General features: G+C 49.6%; 1 protein-coding gene and 1 long non-coding RNA gene across 2 annotated transcripts in view; one reads left to right on the forward strand and one right to left on the reverse strand.

The window, feature by feature from the left end:
* The window catches only part of TMEM132B (transmembrane protein 132B), a 373,840-nt gene that overhangs the window by 66,038 nt on the left and 287,115 nt on the right, over window positions 1-20,687 (reverse strand). The window lies entirely within an intron of this gene.
* On the forward strand, window positions 15,489-16,502 carry LOC109493132. Its single transcript, XR_002737149.2, has 2 exons — window positions 15,489-16,242; window positions 16,408-16,502. It is a non-coding gene; the product is annotated as an uncharacterized LOC109493132 (long non-coding RNA).

A 20,687-nucleotide genomic window follows, 5' to 3' on the forward strand; every position in this document is an offset into this window, starting at 1 on the left:
GGCCAAGCAGCCGGGATGACGGGGCTCGCGATGGCTCTACTCTGCTGGCCTCTTAGGAGAAGGAAAATGACATCACTTACCATTTGCTTCAGGCTTGCTGCCTACCGGACACATCCTCCTCTCAACTCCTTTTGAGGGTGAGGGGGGCAGGGCACATAAGCAGTTCTGGATATTTGATTTGAACTAATCCTGTTACTAGCAAAGAAAAAAAAATTCTGTGCCTTCGTTTGATACTTCCATTAAGGAGTTGATTTCGATACTGGGAAGGCAGGTGAAGCATGCCCGAAGCAAAGAGAGTCACTGAACCCAGTAATTTAGATAGCTTAATGTGCTCTGATGCCCAGAGTTAATCTAATTTCTACATTTATATGTCATGGTGGATTTGGAGATTAGTTTTGAAGGGTCATCCAAACCCCAAATAGAGAGCAAACGGAGTGACTTATTATTTCAGAAAGAGGGACGCTGGCCACGCCCAGACTCCTGTGGTCAGATAAGCACTAGCCCCAAGTCCGCTCTGCTTCTCTCTCCCCCCTGGGGAACTTGACCCTTGACCCCCTCAAACGCTGGGGAGCTCAGACCCCACCCCCAGCTCCAGAAATGCATCCTGGCAACCAGGCCTACAGCCAATCAGCATCTGGCATCCCTCTGACCCGTGATTGGTCAGAGGGCTGGGCAGGTGCTTCCAGCTGATCCAATCAGATTGGGCTTTCTGTAACTTGCAAATCAGGGCCTCCGGTGACTCAGACCCAGGCTCAGCGCTGACCTTCTCCACGTAAGTCTGCTTTGGGACCAACTTCCTCACAGAGTGGTTAAGAAGCTGAGAGGGCTGGGATCCCCGGTGAGGACTAGCTAGCCCCAGGTCATTTTCAGTGGCTGCTCACAAAGGAGCCAATCACACAGGCTCTCATTTGATCTTCCGGCAGACTCGGACACATTCCTAGTGAGTACTGAGCCAAATCTAGTTACTGCCTAATTTAGAGAGGAATCACCAGTCCCAATCACAGACCAAACTAACGCCCCTGTGCACAGCAGAGTCCTGGGGCCACCACACCAATGTGCACAACGAGCCCCAACCAATCTCCTCTCCTCATCACATCTGACACTCTCCTCCCACCCTTGAAAGTAATTGTGACTACTTTCACATCAAGAGATTCTCAACACCCCTGGGAGGTCATCAGGGAAAGTACACCCATTACCACCACACAGAGGGGGAAACAGAGGCTCAGACAGGGCACCTGGCCTGCCCAGGTCTCAGAGCTGGTTATGAAATCTTCCCTGGGCAGGAATCTATGCCTTCTATCTTGAAGGAGGTATTTTCACTGGGACATTTATGTTATCACTTATTTCAATAAGGATTGGCTGTGGGCACTTGGGGGGCTCAGTCTTGATTAAGCATCCGACTTCAGCTCAGGTCATGATCTCATGGTTAGTGAGTTCAGGCCCTGTGTCGGGCTCTGTGCTGACAGTTCAGAGCCTGGAGCCTGCTTTGGATTCTGTCTCCGTCTCTCTCTGCCCCTCCCCCACTTGCAGTCTGTCTCCCTCTCTCTCCCTCTCTCTCTCTCTCTCTCAAAAATAAACGTTAAAAAAATAAATAAGGATTTGATGTACTTTGTTTTCAGACACTATACCTTCAGTGTAGTACGGAGAACACTTTGGAGTCATTCTTGACCCAGAATCCTGGATCTCCCACTCACTGAGTGGACTTGAGTAAATGACTTATTTTGTCAAAGATCCAACTTACCAAATTTCTGCTGACTTGTTCTATCAGTTACTGAGGGAGAAGAGTTTAAACATCCAACTACAATTGTCAATTTATATTTATTTCTCCTTTCAGTTATGTAAATTTTGGCTTCTTGTATTTTGAAGCTTTGTTATTGAGTGCTTACAGATTTAAGACTGCTCCGTTTTCTTGATGAACTGACTCCTTTATCATGATAAATTGTACTTCATAATCGCTGGTAATATCCTTTGACCTGTTATTAACATGTCATTCTGATGTTAATACAGCCATTCTGTGTTTTTTAATATCTTTTTCTTTTTTCAGCACTGTGCAGATTTTTTTTTAAATTTTTTTATGTTTATTTATTTTTGAGACAGAGAGAGACAGAGCATGAACGGGGGAGGGGCAGAGAGAGAGGGAGACACAGAATGGGAAGCAGGCTCCGGGCTCTGAGCCATCAGCCCAGAGCCCGACGCGGGGCTCGAACTCACGGACCGCAAGATCCTGACCTGAGCTGAAGTCCGACGCTCAACCGACTGAGCCACCCAGGCGCCCCAGCACTGTGTAGATTTAATTGAAAAAAACTGTAAAGCATTTAAAGTGTAAAAAGTGATGATTTGATATGCATATACATTGTGGTAGGTTTCACCCCAACAAGTCAATTACATATTCAGGGTTTGGGGGGCTTTTTTGTTGGAAACATTTGAATTCTAATCTCTTAGCAAATTTCAATTACACAACACAGTTTTATCAACTGTACGAACCAATCTCTATAAAGTTTATTCATTGCCTTACTTTTTGTAGTGCAAAAATGAAAGGAAGAGAGAAAGAAACAAAAAAGGGAAACAAACCGTCTAAATGTCAAAAGAGGGTTGATTACTACGATCTATCATACGGCTATTAAGAAGGAAAAATGCTTTAAGTCTACATATATATTGACTTAGAGATATGTCGTGATATTACAAAGAAATATACATAGAATACTCCCACGTGTCCCCATGTAGCTCTGTTCTGAGTTGATGCAACTTGGAGGAAGGGATGCTGGGAACCAGTACTAGACGTGAGCAGGACAGCCCTGCACTGATACTTTGGGGAGAACGTAGAGAAAGCCATCTGTCGTTCACAAGCAGATATGACCTTCGGGAACACAACCCCTCCTGCGGTCAGCAGCTGGTGCCCAAGCAACATTTCCCCACCCTGGTCTTTCATGCATAGTTCTCCCCAAATTGTGGCCATCATGGATACTTCTTTGAATCAATCCACATTTTGGAGGATTTGACTTTAACTAAATACATATTTTTAAAAAAGAAGCTTTCTGTAACATAAATGGAAAGGGTCTGTGTCACTGGCCACAAAGAGAAAGAACCTTAAAACTAAATACATAGTCAGTCCTCTCTTAGCAAGGCCCCACTATGCACAGATTTCGGTCACCACTGTTTAAAAAATACCAATCTCCCTACAACAGGTTACAACAACCAAGGTATACCGTTTTATCTGTAAGTGCGTCACGTACGGACTTCCGGCTGGCTCTTCAGCCCACAAGTTAGTGCACAAATAAACAGATGTATCTCATGCTGAGGGACCAGTCACATCAATTAATTCCCAGTCTGTTGGTGGCGGATAACGGTGCCTCTATTATTCAGTTCATAGTCAGCAAAGCGTGTCATCATGTCTCCCTTTGTCTCCCAGGGATAAAACCACCTGGCAAAAACAGATCATCCACAGAGGGAACTGGCCAACAGAGCTGAAAATGCCGCAAAGAAATGAAGGGTGACGATGCTAGAAGCAAAATGAGCATTAAGTGTAGATGGAGCTATGGCGGAACCAGCCAACGGGGGACACTACCTGCCGTGGGTCAGGAGAGCCTTGAGGTGCAGCCGCGGGGGCTTCATCGGGGAAGCTGGTCGCCATACGGGGAGGGGAACGTGGTCATGACAGGGAGGGCAGAGGTGTCCCTGAGGAACTGACCCAGCCAAACAACTTCATGGGGAAAGGAATTCTTGGAGAAACCGCCCCGCGCTGAAGGAACAGAAAATGGAAGGTTGGGAACAGACTCCCCATGTACAGAGTATAGCGGTCTAGAAAGTTACACAACAAGAAAGTAAATACTGTTCACACGATTGCTGGTAAGTTTCCCCCAGAAGAAATAAAACAATAAAACACTTCGGCTCTCAATGTTGCTAATGCTCAAGTTACAATGTACTAAATATTGATTTTACAAGGTTTTTTTTTTATTTCCCTCTACATTTATGACCAATAGTAATCCACAAAACTTTATTTAAAAGTTCACAAAAGGAGTTTATTTGTTTATTTATTTTAATGTTTATCTTTTATTTTTTTGAGACAGAGAAAGAGCATGAGCGGGGAAGGGGCAGAGAGAGAGAGGGAGACACAGAATCAGAAGCAGGCTCCAGGCTCTGAGCCGTCATCACAGAGCCCGACGCGGGGCTCGAACTTGTCAACAGCGAGATCGTGACCTGAGCCGAAGTCGGACCCTCAACCGACGGAGCCACCCAGGCGACCCCAAAAGGAGTTTATTTAAAGTCCACAACTTTCCCCATCGATTATTTAGATTTTCAATCTGGGCTCTGCCTCGTTTCAGCACACAGTCGTGGCTGTGGCCCCACGCTGTTGGGCAAAGCCAAGGCTGCTTATAATTGAAACAAAGCAGGATTATTAAATTCCATTTGCAGACCGCCGCCTGTCCGAGGCTTTGGCAAAAGGCCCACTATTTCTCTATTAAAAATGGAAATTAGCAAATATTGGAGAATTGTTTAAAAAGACCGTAGAATCCAAATGAGACTCTGTTGTTGCCCTAATCAAAAAGGTTGAAAGAGAACTAAAAGGAAGTAATTTCCTATGTAAATCAATTTTACTTAACACAGTTTTGTGCCCTGTGTAAACTCATCACACACAAGGGGATCTGCGTGTTGCACCCTGGGAAGCCCTCGGCCTTCATGGCTCTCTCTCCTCCTACAGACCCCGACTTCCCGGCCACCACGGCCCTCGTCGAGCGTCAGAGCCTCCGGGAGCCCGCAGCAGACCAGCTCACGCCTGCGCTGTATGTTTTCATGACTCCTCTGCTTGCCCGTCAGAGCGCGTGCCACAGCAGCGACCGCACAACCACGTGTGTCCTTGGCCGTCTCACGCTGGTCTTCCCTGTATGGACGTAGCTCCTTATTCCCCTCGCTGTCCCCCGGGCCTAGCTGTGGGTCCGGCATCCAGTCAGTGCTCATTAAGTACTCGTGGAATATCGTTGGATGAAGTACTGCTTCGGAATACTGCAGAAAATGATACGTTCCCTGAAAATGTTCACGCAGCAAAGCTGTCATTAGTCCACAGTGAGCCCTGTGCAAATTGGAAAACAGTGCCTCTTGGGGCGCCTGGGTGGCTCAGGTCATGATCTCACTGCTCGTGAGTTCGAGCCCCGCGTCGGGCTCTGTGCTGACAGCTCAGAGCCTGGAGCCTGCTTCACATTCTGTGTCTCCCTCTCTCTCTGCCTCTTCCCCACTCATGCTCTGTCTCTCTCTCTCTCTCTCTGTCTCTCTCAAAAATGAATAAACGTTACAAAAAAAAAGAAAGAGAAAGAAAACAGTGCCTCCTTCTTCCCCCAGAAAGTTATCATAATGTACCCATACATCATAATGGGTTAGAATAAGGCACTTCATTGCCATCTGCTATATGACTGTCCGACTAAGTCCCTGAACCCACATGTCTAAGGTGTGAATGATACTGCCTTGGGCATGCCCGTGTGCAGTGCGCAACCTGTACAGCCTTACGCAGTAGTTTTGAGTGCGGTCAGGCACGTTTGAGTTGGGTGGCTACTTGGTAGGAGCCGAGCCCGGATCTTCCCCTGCAGCTGGCCTAGAATATCATGTGCCCGTCATCCCCTATACAGTAACCAGAGTGGCTTCATCAACAAATACATTTCAGAATCTAAAACTAAAGAAAGGGATTTCAAATTTCATTTTTTTTATTAAAAAAAATTTTTTTTAATGTTGATTTTTGAGAGAGTGAGGACAGAGTGCAAGCAGGGGTGGCGCAGAGAGAGACAGAAGAGACACAGAATCCGAAGCAGGCTCCAGGCTCTGAGCCGTCAGCACAGAGCCCGACGTGGGGCTCCGCGAGATCGTGACCTGAGCCGAAGTCGGACACCCAACTGACTGAGCCACCCAGGCACCCCTCAAATTAAACTCTAAAATTAAATTAAGAAAATAATACAACGAAGACAATGAAACTAGTGATCTAGAAGTTTACGCACATTGTGAAGTTAAGCCATGGTCCAAAAACCAGACACAAGGAATCTTACAGAGAAAGCAAACAGTGGCATTTTAAGAAAAGGGAGGGGGCTCCACGTGGGAGAGTGAGGAGGGGGCCGGGGGGTGTGTGAGTTTTGATCCTCCTTCAACGTGACTGATTACCTCACACGAGAATGTCTAGAATTGTCTAGAATATGGCTCTCAAACATGGTGTAAGACAAGTAGTTAACGGCACAACAAAGCACCGTGTGGCCTCCTCTGTCCTCCCCAAACCTCAGAGCAGAGGCCCGCCCCCTCTGGCTCCGCCGAGAAGAAATCCAGCCACCACCCAGGGGAGAGCAGGGACCTCCAGGCCGCCCCCCGACCGTCGCCTGCGTGAACCCCGGGAAAGAACACAAGCCGTATCCTTCTCCCTTCATGTGGTGGGAAGCTGAAACTCTCCCACATTTTCATCGGGAGCTGGCGCGAGGCATCGAATACAATCACATGACCTAATAATGTAATCATAATTTTCTCCTCGTCTTCATCTGCGAAGGAAATTACCCAGATTGTGTTATCGGAGAGTGTCTTAAAGGGGCTGGAGTGTTCCCATATAATGCACAGTGATGGGAGCCATTACAGAGAGGAGTTCAAGAGAAATTGAGAGATGATTTCTTCTTTGCACGTCGGAGGCTGGGGCAAGAGACAAGAAAAGAAAGCCTTTGTCCCTCTTGGGGCAATTCCTGCTGTCAGCCCAGGCCGTAAGGCATGGCACGCATTTCTGCTTGCCCTTTGGTGATCCCGCCACGGCTGTGAAAAGGACATGCCAGGATGCCCTCTGGCCCCGAGCACCCCAGCCGCCTGCCCGGGATGAAGGCCCCTGGCCCAGCCGCCCCGGCTGCCCGGCCACTGCATGAGTGGTCACAAATGACAGTCGTTTCGAGCCACTGAATTCTAGGATGCTTTTATTATGCACCAGGAGCAAACCAATCCAACGATAAAATGAAAAAAGCAAAAGTAAAAATATGATCATCATCTTGTTAAAATCAAGATAGATGCGGAGCAAGGAAACTGGAAATAGAAGTGTCAAAATGTGTCTCCAGGCAGTGGAAGGAAAGATTCGTTTTATTTTCTTCTTTATAAACGTCTGTGTTTAACAAATTTTCTACAATGGGAAAAAAAAATATTTGAAAAATGGAATTGTTTGCCTGACTCAATTTCCTCATCACTTGTACGGAAGAAACAGAAGAGGTTTCATTTTATGCTTGAAAAGAAGATGAGTGAGAAGGAAATATCATCAGGGCTTGCTTTCTGCCCCCACCCGACCTCCAGTCTACCTGCCAGACCTTTCTCCGGGCCACAAAGCAATAAAATGAGGCCGAGGTACTTAAAAGGGTTGTTGTAAGAATTGTGCATTACAAATGTGTACCAAAAGGCCATTTAATGCTAAGTTAAATCAGAGCAGCTCAGCATCAAGGTGTGAGGCCTCAGAATCCACATTAAAAACGAAGAGTGGGGGAAGCCTGGGTGGCTCAGTCTGAGCATCGGACTTCAGCTCAGGTCATGATCTCACAGTTTGTGGGTTCGGGCCCCGCGTCGGCCTCTGTGCTGACAGCTCAGAGCCTGAAGCCTGCTTCGGAGTCTGTGTCTCCCTCTCTCTCTGCCCATTCCCCACTTGTGCTCTGTCGCTGTCTCTCAAAAATAAACAAATAAATGTAAAAAAAAAAAAAAAAAGAATCCGCGTTTTTTTTCTTTTTTTTTTCAACGTTTATTTATTTTTGGGACAGAGAGAGACAGAGCATGAACGGGGGAGGGGCAGAGAGAGAGGGAGACACAGAATCGGAAACAGGCTCCAGGCTCTGAGCCATCAGCCCAGAGCCCGACGCGGGGCTCGAACTCCCGGACCGCGAGATCGTGACCTGGCTGAAGTCGGACGCTTAACCGACTGCGCCACCCAGGCACCCCAAGAATCCGCATTTTAAACCAGACCCCTCAAGATGCTAAGGCTAGAGTCAGAACCTCCAGTCAATCTAAATTCTCAAGAGTTCCAAAACAATGGTGTTATTACTTTTAGGTACGTGTTGCTTTCTAACCAGCTGATAGAAAATTATTATTCTTTCATTCACTGAGAAGAGGAGTGCCCTGCCCTGTCCCTCCGGCGGACCCCACTGGAAAACCCCCACATCACGGCGGCTGACAAAGGACAGGTGTTTGCAGGGTCCAACTCCAAGATGACAAAGCAGGGAGAGAAGGGCGGAGGTGCGATCAACTGACAACGCGCACGGGGCTTGTTAAAAGCTCTCGAAGGTTGGAGAGCATCTGTACCTAGAATTTCCCTTCAGACCCCACAACACTATTTATGGTGTTCTTTTGCTCTCCCTGTTCTGGGCGTTCTCCATCCGGGCTCAATGATCCACTAACCCGTCTGAAAAGGTTTTCTAAGTGGTTGCAACAGATGATTTTCACAGAGTCTGAATGTTCGGGGCAGGGGGGGGGGGGGGAAATGAAAACAGAGGAGCCCAGTAACGTGTTTCACATCACACAGCAAAATAGGAATGAACTAGAAAATAAAATTTGTCTCCCAGGCCGGTGCTGAAGCCTTTCCATCATATCTGTTTCCTCTGCGCATGAGAGACTCTAAAAAGCGTTGTGCTGTGTCCCCATGGAGCAGAGAACGTTGAAATTCGTTGTCAAGGAAGGGACTGCCAGCTGGTTCCTGCCTTCACACCTCCATCCAGCAGAAGGAAGACAGTGTGCCCTGCCTCCACTGTGCAGAAGTCAATCTCCCCCCGGTTCCACAGCAGCGTCTGAAAGGGAGATGCTTCCTGAGCCCTCAGAGGGCGGGTGGGTCCCCCAGAGCTGGGAGGCAGACTCACCCGGGAATCTCAGCCTTCTAGAATCCGGGAGATCGACCTGATAAATGCCTGGTAGCTGTTCCAGCTCACTGCTTGTCATCCCCAGGAGCATAATTTCGCCCCAGGATGATCAACAATGCTCACAAGTGCTGATAGTGACATTTGCAAAGGAGCCAATCATTTATTCTTAGAAACTTCCTCAGGGCTAACCGTTTCCTGTAGCCTGTAGGCAATACCAGTTGCAGCTGATCGTCAATACTTTCTTCCAAATTCGTAGTGAAGTGATTGGGGGGGGGGGCGCCTGGGTGGCTCAGTCGCTTAAGCGTCCGACTTCGGCTCAGGTGATGATCTCACAGTTCGTGGGTTCGGGCCCCGCGTCGGGCTCTGTGCTGACAGCTCGGAGCCTGGAGCCCGATTTGGATTCTGTGTCTCTCTCTCTCTCTGCCCCTCCCCTGCTTGCTCTCTCTTTCTCAAAAAATGAATAAACATTAAAAAAAAAACTGACTTGAAACCAATCAGAACCCCCAAACTATTTTCTCTCAGGGCAGCACAAGGTATCAGCTGGGGGCTCCCCATTGCCCACACAGCAGCCAGACTTCCGGGTTGTTTCTAAAACATGAATCAGATCAGATCCCCTGCTGAAGCTCTCCCGTGACTTCCTGCAGTTCACAGAAAATCCAAACACGTCCTCTGACCTCGTCTTGTGCCACGCTCCACGTCACGCTTGGGGTGACCCACTGGTAGCGGGTCAGGAAATCAACTTAGTGGACCCCAAGAGGCATTGTTTTATTGCAGCGTAACTGACAAACACAAATGGTGTTATTTAAGGTGTACACGTGATGTGTTTAGATATGTTCACAGTGTGACACGATGAACACAATCGCACAGATTCACCGTTGTGTGTGTGTGGCGGGGGGAGGGGATAACACTTAAGATCTACCTTGTCAGCACACTTCAAGCGTACGACACAGTCAACTGTCATTGTTAACTACGGTCATCGTGCCATACGTTAGATCTCCAGAACTAAATCTCACATTACAGTAGTGAAGATATGGAAACAACCTGAATATCCATCTCTGGATGGATGGATAATGAAATGTGATATATATGTATATATAATCACGTATATGTGTGATATTATATATATATATATCACACATACGTAAACATTTATAAATTATACATATTATACACACACATATATATATATCCACATATACCTACACCCACACCCACATATATATATATATATATATATATATATATATATATATATACCCACAAACACAAAGGGATATTCAGCCTTCAAAAAGAAGGAAGTTCTGCCATTTGCAACCACACAGGAGAACCCTGAGGGCATGATGCTAAATGAAATAAGCCAGACACAGAACAACGGATACTGTGTGATCTCACTTCTGTGTGGAAACTAATACTGGAACTCACAGAGTCACAGAACAGAGTGGTGGTCTACAAGTGTTTTTGAAATTAACAAAATGGCGAGTGGTCATCCCTTCATAGCTATTAGGAGGAATCGTCAACAGCCAAATATTTCCAGACGGGTGCCCTTATCTGACACCTAACAAGATGGCATTTCCTGGAGCCCCAGGGGTTGGACAGAGCCCTGTCCCTGTCACGAGGATAGGGTTGTGACAGCAACTGGCATGTGACACCGTCGAACCAGAGCAATTAATTGCCAGGACAAGACTCTCCAATTATTTCTCTTGCTGCTACAGTAACTGGCCGGGGCCAAGAGACCGGCCAAGTCCCCAAAATGAGCTCCCAGAATAAGGATCATGCCAAGCCACTAGCCAGAGGTCAGGAAGCTTTTTCTGGAAAGGCTTTGCAGGATGCATATGTTTTCTGTCACATACGCTTCTTCATTTTTCTTTCACTCTTAGAACATAACACATTCTTAGCTTCTGCGCTCTGCAGAAACAAGCCACCGGCTAGGTCTGATCTGTGTGCTACAGTTTGCCAAACCCTGGCCCAAACAATCTATGAGCTGCCTGGCACAAGCAAAAAATAAATCTGTGTTATTTTAGGCCCCTGAGAGATGAGACATGATTTTTTTTAACATTTATTTATTTTTGAAAGGCAGAGAGAGACAGGGCATGAACGGGGGGGGGGGGGGCAGAGAGAGAGGGAGACACAGAAACAGAAGCAGGCTCCAGGCTCCGAGCTATCAGCACAGAGCCCGACACGGGGCTCGAACTCACGGACCGCGAGATCATGACGTGAAAGGAAGTCGGCCGCTTAACCGACTGAGCCACCCAGGTGCCCCGAGACATGATTTCTAAAGCAGCATAACCCCTATCCTAACACGATAAAATAAAATAGAACAGAAGAGACAAACGTCACAGCACATCACGCATAGTAAGGGCAAATATCATTTGTATTAAACTTTCAGTTTTATATATAGATGTGCATGATGCCTGGGTTTTGATGTAAAATGGTCCCAATGTTTATGGAATGGGTCGCAAATCCCCTCCCTGAGGGCCATGGCTGAACAGTTCCTGTAAGCCAGTCCTCCCTTACTCTCGACCACAGCACCTCATCATGTTGTTCACAGCACTCAACGTGAGTTTTGCTTACCTCTTTCTTTCTTTGCACTTGCTTGGTCTGTTCCCAGCCTCCTGCCCCCCACCACCCCCCCAAGACTGTCTGTTCCTGAGGCCAGAAGCCGTGTCCACGACTTGCATCACTGAATACCCTGCACCTGCCTGGGGGTGTAACAGACTTTCCATTAATATCTGAATGCATAAATGAACAGGTACTTCCTTCACACACACAGGGTCTCTGGGTAGGGAAGGGATACAGAGACCCAAGGAGGGCACACTTCCAAATGGAAAGTTCCTTTCTAAGAAGCCCTGACATGTGCAGGAAGCCCAGGGAGACAGAGAGAGAGGGGGCTGGATGGCTGTCAAAGAGGCGGCTGGGGGACAGTGGTCACACAGCCTCCCCCCAAATCCAGACATCCCCGGTGCGTAAGGGGATGATGTCTGCCAACTCCCCAGGATTGCACGCGGCCATCCACGCTTGTCTCTGAGAGGCTGAAAAGCACAAAATGCTAAGAGCACAGGGGCACCGTTTTATTTATGCCCAGATGCTGATTCCACACAATACCTACATTTCTAGAGCACCCTGTTGAAATTCCAAAGCATTTGCTTACGTTTTAAAATCTCTTTGTGTAATCTTAGAAGACCTGTTAAACCAGTATCCTTGTCTCTTTTTTGCAGGCAAGAACACTGAAACCAGGTTCCCTGGTTTGCGCAGTGTCCCGCAGCTGTGGGGTCACCTAGCTGAGCAAGGAGCCGCCGTTTCTGACCCCACCGCAGGGCTTTTCACCAGCTGTGGCGAAAAGTCTCTAATTCTCCCTTGGCTCATGGCTTCTGGGTTGAGCTTCCCTCCCACCTTCTCCTGATTTATCAATTCCCTACCTGGTTAATGGGCCTATGTGATCATTTCATTCATTTGGAAAGGTGGGTTTATCAATGAGGCATTCTATTGGTTCTAGGTGGGTTTTTTTTGTGTGTGTTTTCTTTTGTGTTTTTAAAACAGCTTTATTTAACTATAACTGATATACAAAAAACCCGTCCCTATTTAACGTATACAAGTTGGTGGGTCTGAACATACACAGGCACCCATAAAACCATCATCACAACCAAGGTAATGAACATATCCTCCATCTCGAGAAGTTTCCTCCCACAGTTTCTCCGTGTTTGGTCATAAGATCTCTTAATTTGAGATCTCCCCTCTTAACAAGTTCTTCCGTGTACGACACCATGATGTTAACTGCGGGCACGATGTTGTGCAGCACATCTCTAGAGCTATCTCCACTTGTGCGACTGAAACTTTACGTCTGCGGAACAGCACCTCGCCACTCTCCCCTCCGCCACCCTGGCAACCACCACCCTCCTCTCCGCCTCGATGAGGGTGACCCTGCCGGGCTCCGCGTACACACGGAATCACGCGGTATTTGGCCTTCCGTATCTGGCTTATTTCACAGAGCATCATGCCCTCAGGTTCACCCACAGTGGTGCCCACGGCAGGGTTTTCTTTCTTTCTCAAGGTGGGAGACTATTCCACTGTACAGACACGCGCATTTTCGACGCCCATTCACCCATGGGGCGACGTTGAGGTTGTTTCCAACCTTGACTCCCGTGAACAATGCTAAGCTGAACAGGGAGTGCCGATATCTCTTCGAGATTCTCTTTGATGTTTTTGTTATTCGGACTTCTCCTCTCTGGGTTCCGTCACTTAATGCCCTATCCCCCGATGCCAGGGTCTTCCTTTCAGATAAAAAGATGATTATTTAACAGGCTGAAACCCAACCACGTGGCCAAGGCATCACTCACTACTGCAGCTATCTCTACAGGGAAGGCCAGGAGGGAAAGGGGGGAAGGGGGAGAGGTGGCACACCTCCCCCCAAGGCCACAGCACCCCTTCCCTGGGGCTGCTCCAAAGGCCCGGCTCCTGGTCTCAGAAGACAACCAGCAGCTTCTCCAGCTGGGTCTCAGTAAATAAATGAAGGTAAGGGTAGCTCCACCCAAGGGTGTCCGTGGTTTCGCTTGGTCTTTGACTGTGGGACGGAATACTTCCTCCTCCATGAAAGAACCTTCCCCCAAAAGCAGGAGAATTCTCCCCCTTGGATGGAAGGTCCCTGCTGCCTTCACCGATGCCAAGAACTGAGTCTCCCTCACCCGTCCCGGCTCCCACCGTGGAGTCCAGCACACGGGCCCTCCATCGGGTGTGTGGAAGGAAGGACTGGCCACCTGTCCCCCAAATCTGAACGGCACTCCCCAGTTCACCAAGCATTTCGGGACTTCTGGTCCAACACAGCGGCTAACCACTTGGTTTATCTCATTTCTCCCCCCGGGACCTCATTAAACTGAGACTAAAGGAATAAAAAGTGGAAAGCCCTCAACAAAAAGGGGCCTTCGGTGATCAAAGATCAGACCCATCCTTTCTGGAACCGTGGTGACTGGTGAAGTTAGGGGGGTGCTTACTGGAGGATGTGAAGAATGGATTAGCATTGGAGTGAGGCGTCAGCTTCTGCAAATGTGACAAATTTAAGCACAAAAATATATGTAAAACTAATAAATATCTAAGCAGAGGAAAGTGGGAAGGAGTCCAAGGGTACCGTTCACGCATCTGTCAAAGAAGGGAGTCAGTTAAGGCCAGCACTGTCTTCAGTGACAGAAAATTCTTTATCTGTGCTAATAAGGTCACCACCAGCTACACGTGGCTTTCTGGCACTTGAAATGCGGCTAGTGCAACTGAGGAACTGAATCTTAATGGTATTTAATGTCAGTTAATTTTACTTTAAATAACCACATGTGACCAATGGCCGCCATATTGGACAGCTCAGACGCTGTCCTGTGTCAGAGAGGTATGTGCGGACCCACGTTCACAGCAGCGTTATTCACAACCGCTAAGGTAAGGAAACAACCTAAACGGTCAATGGATGAGCCGACAAATAAAATGTGATATATAGGAATAGATATACGAACACTAGTCATCTTTTAAAAAGAAGGAAACCCGGCCATTTGGAACAACATGGATGAATCTGGAGGACATTATGCGACGTGAAATAAGCCAGACCCAGAAAGACAAACACTGATCTCATTTTTGCGTGGAATCTACGAGAGCTGAATGCATAGAAACACACAGTGATGTTTGCCAGGGGGTGGGGGCTGCAGGAAACGGGAGATGTTGGTCAAGGGCACAAAGTCTCAGTTATGAATAAGACGGGTGAATGCTGGGGATCTAGTGGGCAGGACGCACTTTAGTTAGCGATACTGTGTTGTATACTTGAAAGTTGCTAAGAGGGTAGATCCTCAGTGGTCTCGCCACACGCACGCACACGTACACAGAAAATGGTGGCTACGTGAGGTCACCGGTACGAACTAGCTTGATTGTGGTAATCGTTCCACGACGTATGTGTACATCAGAACATCACCCTGTGTACCATCAATGCACACAATTTTTATTTGTCCCTTATGCCCCAATAATCTGAAAACATAGATAAATAAAATAAGTAAATAAATAAATACAAACATATAAATAAATGAAACAGTATAATAATAGACATAAGGTGGAGCTCCAGTCAGTGACTCGTTTCGCCTGGAACTTTCCGCCGGACCACAGCGAGGTGTTTCAACGATCAGTGTATCTTGTAGTGATTGGTTTTTGAAGCTCAGACATTTCACATTGGATTCACTGCCTTCTGTTAAATCTAAGCAAAACGGGAAACTTAGCACTTGAGAAAGTAGCGGCGCACAGAGGATGACGTCATTGTTAGAAAGCACGAGGTCGTCTGCCGTCCACTCGTCCGGCCATCTCTGTGCAGGGTCGTGGACTTAGATGTGGAGTGACGGGTCTAGAATGTCAGCGAAGGCCCTGCCGGGGCTGCCGGGATTCTGAGGTTTCCTGGAGCCCTTTGGAATGTTTACAGCGAGCATGCGTCCTTTTCAGTGACAACCATGGAGCCCCGGGGCCTCCACCCAGCTGAAGGCCGGGGGGTGGGGCTGGCGGAGGGAGGCCACACCTTTCCGGGCTGACAGGTGCCCGAGGCAGGTGCCCCACGGCAGGTGCCGCGCTGAGCGCGGGGTGGGGCTGCGGGGGGCGCCTTCCTGGCTCACACTTGGCCCCCGGGGGGCGGGGAGGGGCAAGGGCTTGAGGAGGCAGGTAGGTAGGTAGGTGGGAAGAAGACTGCGCAGGGGCACGTGTGCAGGGTCCTTCCAGGGGGAGGGGAGCGCGGGGCAGGTGTGGCCACAAGCTGGTCTGCGCGCGCCATCTAGTGGGCGCCCCGGGGACGGTCCGTTTGGGCAAGAGCCGCAGGAGCCAATCAGAATCGCCGTCTTGCCGGTTGTGAAATTAAGGCCCTTTGGGGAGAGGTGTGCAGGGCTCCGCGCTAAGCTATGCAAAAAAAAAAAAAAAAAAAAAAAAAGGAGGGGGGAGTGCATTGCCACGTTTCCTGCGCGTTTCCCTCTGGGGTGCGCGGGGAGGGCCGGGGCCTAAGGATTCTTTACAGCCGCCTCTAATCCAACTGGCCAGTGACCCTGGCCCCCTGGTTACAGAGTACTCTCAAAGTCACCACTACTCTTAAGAGGGTCCCCCCTTTAATCACACTGGTATGCTGAAGAGAAGCGGCGGTGGACGTTCACTGCGCCCATGTCACGGGACAAACCCCGGGCATATATCGTTGCCGCCCACAGCCTGGATGAGGCTATCCTAGGGGGAATTATATTGTCCTTTTGCAGGTGGGATGACGGAGGTTCACGGAGGCGGGCTGTGTTGAAGATCACAAAGCTTAAGGAAGGGGTGAGGCAGGTCTGAACTGAGACGGCCTGACTTTCTGTAGGTGCGCACGTCTCCCCGTCTCCCTGGCTGCGGACATGACGCTGTCCCTTCGCTGACCAGCACGCAGGTGGGCGGAGTCCTCGCGGGTGAGGCCTCTGGTGTGTCATTTCCAAGCAGGGAACCCCAGTCCTGGTGGAGGCACCTGCAAGGCCCGCGCTCCCAGGGACTTGCACATGTGTCACTCAAACAGCCCAGTTCACACGTGGACAGTAAAGGAGACTTTTCTTTCCAGAAAGAAAATGATGTTCTCCGAATACAGCCTCCTGATGATTTTACCACCTTTAAGGGGTGTGTGTAAAACAGAAGCAAATAAAACCCTTCACATAATTGCTCTCAATTTTGTCATTCGGGGCTCATCACCCAACAAAACAGAACAATTCCCGAGAAGTCGTTGATGGATGTTCCGCTCAGAGGAGAGGTTTTCGTGAGATAGGTTATAAATATTAATGGTACTGACACAGCCTTAAAAACGTGTCCTGTGGCAACCAAAGAGCCCAGAACTCGTTATTCCTCTGACGGACAGTCACCAGTTTTTTCCTGGACTTGCTTACTGGGTCTTTCCTGTTCACCTTCAGAAATTATCCAACAGCAAAAGTTTGCCAAAAAGACGCAGGTCAACCGAACTAAACATCTTAATGGGTTTTTTCCCTTCTCCTTTCCCACTTAGCTGACTCCGGTTCAGTCTCCAAGAGCAATCCTTTTGATACTGTTATTATTTTTTTTATTTCTCTATTTTGAGAGAGAGACAGAGAGCGTGAGTGGAGGAGGGACAGAGAGACACAGAATCCGAAGCAGGTTCCAGGCTCCGAGCAGTCAGCACAGAGCCCAACGCGGGGCGCGAACCCAACGCGGGGCTCACATGAACTGTGAGATCATGACCTGAGCCGCAGTCAGATGCTCAACCGACTGAGCCACCTGGGCGCCCCCTATATTGTTATTTGTTTTTAATGCAAGTTAGGAAATGACATAACATCTCAATCCAACGATGGGGCCACTGGGGCGACAGGCTTACTGAATGTGCTCCCTGGCATCACGCCCTGGAAACACACGAACCGCGGACAGGTGACCTGTGTCTGGCACGTTAGAAGTGTTCATACAGCGGCACTTACAAAGCGCGCGGCTTTAATCTCATCCGACAAAGATGGTTATTTCTGGTCATTTGGAAAGTGTACCCACTGGACACACATTCTCCCTGACAATTTAAAATTGCTCCTTTCAGCGGTGACTGCGTCGGATCAATCAAGTGAAACCGTGTGTATATAACCAAGGTAACAGCTATTTGCAGAACATCTTGGTCTTTCTTGTACATACAAGAACCTAAAAGAACGGCAGTAGGTTTATTCCAGATAGCGACTGCCAGACGTGCTGTCACCAACGGGTAAGGATGCTAACAAATTTGTTTGGGGGGAAGGAGAGGCCCAGGGGGCCTCCTGGATGGACTTGTGAGGTCAGGAGTCGACAGAAAGGCTTTTCAGTCTCATCCTTGTTCTGGTAAAGGGAGTCCAGTCAACAGGACTCAATACGCTGGGTCAATGACCGAAGATCTCCCAGCCCTGTAAGCCACCATCCGGACGTCCGCTCTGGCTAGAGGTGTAGACGGGGTGGGACTGGTCTGCACCCAATGGCATCCAGATACAGGTACGTTGGCAAATCCGGGGTATATAGGTAGCTACTCACTCTTCCTGCACCTGCGATGGGTTAGTGTCCCCGGGCGATTCACGCCCACTGGAATCTCAGAAGGTGACCTTGTTTGGAAGGAGGGTCTTTGCAGATGTAATGAGTTAACACGAAGTCGTACTGGATGAGGGTGGGCCCTGAATCCAACGACTGGGGTCCTCATAAGGAGAGGACACAGAGAGGCACACACAGCCAGCCCTGTGGTGCAGAGGCAGGGAGTGGGAGTGATGTGGCCACAAGCTAAGGAATGCCTGGAGCCACCGAGAGCGGGAACAGGTAACGAAGGATCCAGAACCCTGGAGCCTTCAGAGGGAGCGTGGCCCTGCTGACATCTTACTTTTGGAGGTCCGGCCTCCGGAACTGAGAAAGTAGTTACCATCTGGTTGGCGGTGATTCGTTATGGCCCCAGGGAAAGAAGCACCCAAGACAGACTACTGACTGATCGCCGCCCTCACTCCTGCCTCAACACGGCAGTGTTCGGGCATGCGACCATTTGGCACATGATATAAACCCACTTCCCACCCCCAAACCAGATGGAGTTTTGTAGGATGCACCACAGTAACAAAAAGAAAAGGGGGGGGGGGAGAAATGGAAACCACGTAAGTATTCATCAGTAGGGAAATGAACTATGGAATAGCCCACCACAGAATACTACAGAGCAGTTTTTAAAAAATGGATGAGGCGACTCCATTCGCATGGGCATGCAAAAGCCTCCAAGACATATTGTTGGCTGTGAAGAATGTGATACGGAGCACAACACCCTTTGTTTTAAAACACAGCCACGCACGAAACAACACCGCGTATTTTCTGCAGCCGCATACACGGGTCTGAACGCAGCCCCGGTTCCGGATGAGAAACAGAACATGATAAGCCTTAGTGAACTTGGGGAGGGGGGTCGGGATGGGGTGGTCACACTTACGCCTGACCTGGAATGTTTCGGGAGGATGCAGTCAAGCACTATTAGATCTTATGTTTTAAGTTTGAAACCAAAGACAAAGGACAAGAAAAAGACTCACTCACAAGCTTTCACAACCTTCTGAACTGCCCTCCCACTTAAGACCTCCCAAAGCCATGACAGACCCCCGAGGGGCCATGGATGCCTGCTGGACCTTCCTGGGGGCCAACGCGACCGTGCTCAGAGCCGGCTCGGGGCTGGGGGCTCCGACGACGCGGGTCGCCCCTCCGAAGCCCAGCCATCTACAGTGCAGATAGGCAAGGGACAGATATCGACAGCCAGGGAGGGAGAGAGATTCCTTCCTTCCACGACAGGACACAAGGGCTTCACGAGATTTAAGTCCCCCCACCCGCTGCTTCTGGGGTGACATCAGACGCGATCGGCCCAAGAAAATAAAGAGGCTTCAACGTGGCGAGCGGAGTAGGCCGCAGCCACTGGCCCATGCACGCTTACAGCAAGGGAGGGGCCCGGTAGCCCGAGCCAACAGATCAGACAAGAGCAGTTCCATGGCTTGGCCTGGGGAGGGAGGTGGCCTGTGCCCTCCCTCCCATGGGAACAAGAGCCAGCGTCCCCGAGCATGAAGGAGGAGAAGGGCAAAGGAAAACGGGGTTCTCAGAAACGGAGTCCCCCGGCCCCCCAGCTCCAAGCTAGACTGGGAGCACGTCTGTGGTCCCTCTCTGCTCTGAAGGCCTCCACCGTGATGACGCCTCTCTAGACATCACACCTGTGCCTCGTCCCATCCAACGACGTCGAAACAGCCCCGTGCCAGAAATCCCCATGTTCCCTACACCGTGCACCACTGTTCTAAACTCCTGTTGTTGACGGGCAGTCTCATGCCAGGCTCTATCCCGGACAGTTGCCACACGTGACTTCACCACAGTTCTGGGCCGATTGCGCCCATGGGGGGACTGAGTCAGGGCAGGCGAGTCGCTCGCCCAGCGTCATGTGGCTGCTAAGAGTCAGAGCCGGGATTTGAACACAGCTCTGAGTCTGCTTACCGTGCGTATTCCTCGGGGATCTGAGTTTGCCATCCACTCAAATCGTTTTGAAACTGCTGCTGGTCTGGGTTACCGCTGAAAAAAAGAAGTGTCCCCAGCTCCACGTCTGTTGTGACTATCGCTGATACTCTCCTGGTCCAAATCCAAGCTAGGCACGGATCCTGGACAGAGGGAATGGCTGGGACCTCTGTGCCCAGGGCCCCACCTTTCCAGGCTTCCTTGTGGCCCCAGAGGAACAGGCAGGGAGCAGACAGTGGGTGCTCCCTACTCTGGAGACCACGGATCCTCATTCCAGCCTGGGGAAGGAACCCCTCTCTCTCTGCCCCCCTCTTCCTACATTCAAAGGCATCCCACCCTCCCCCACTCTACTCCCAATGTTTGGAGGGACTGAAATGGGGGTCTATTTACAGAAGACAAAAAAAAAACCCAAAAACAAAAAAAGCCACCATCATCTTCTCAGAGAGAATTTCCCTGCATCTGAGCCGACATCTGAATGAATGCGTGACAGGTCAAGGGCTGAAGGAAAAGGATTCCAGTTGGAGGAGGAGCCCCGGCAAAGGTCCTGGGGTAGAGAAGGCTTTGGAGTGAGCAAGGTGAGGTCTGAGAGGGGGCTGCGCTTTGGATACCCCAGTGAGGAGGGAGAATCACACTGCACGAGTTCTGAGCAGCTGCCGGAGGGCTCTGGACAGGAGTTTGCGGGGTCTAAAGTGTGTAAGCAGAGAGCTCTGTGTGTACATGGACAGTAGGTTGCACGGCGTCGAGGGTGGAGGCAGAAGATGAGGCAGCCACCCAAGAGGGGGCTGGGGGGGGACCGGGGTGGGGAGCAGGGGGGTGGGGCTGCAGCACGGACGCTGAGCGGGGGCACATCCCTGCACTCAGCAC

Source organism: Felis catus, chromosome D3 (genome assembly GCF_018350175.1).
Source record: "Felis catus isolate Fca126 chromosome D3, F.catus_Fca126_mat1.0, whole genome shotgun sequence".
Classification (NCBI taxonomy): Eukaryota; Metazoa; Chordata; class Mammalia; order Carnivora; family Felidae; genus Felis; species Felis catus.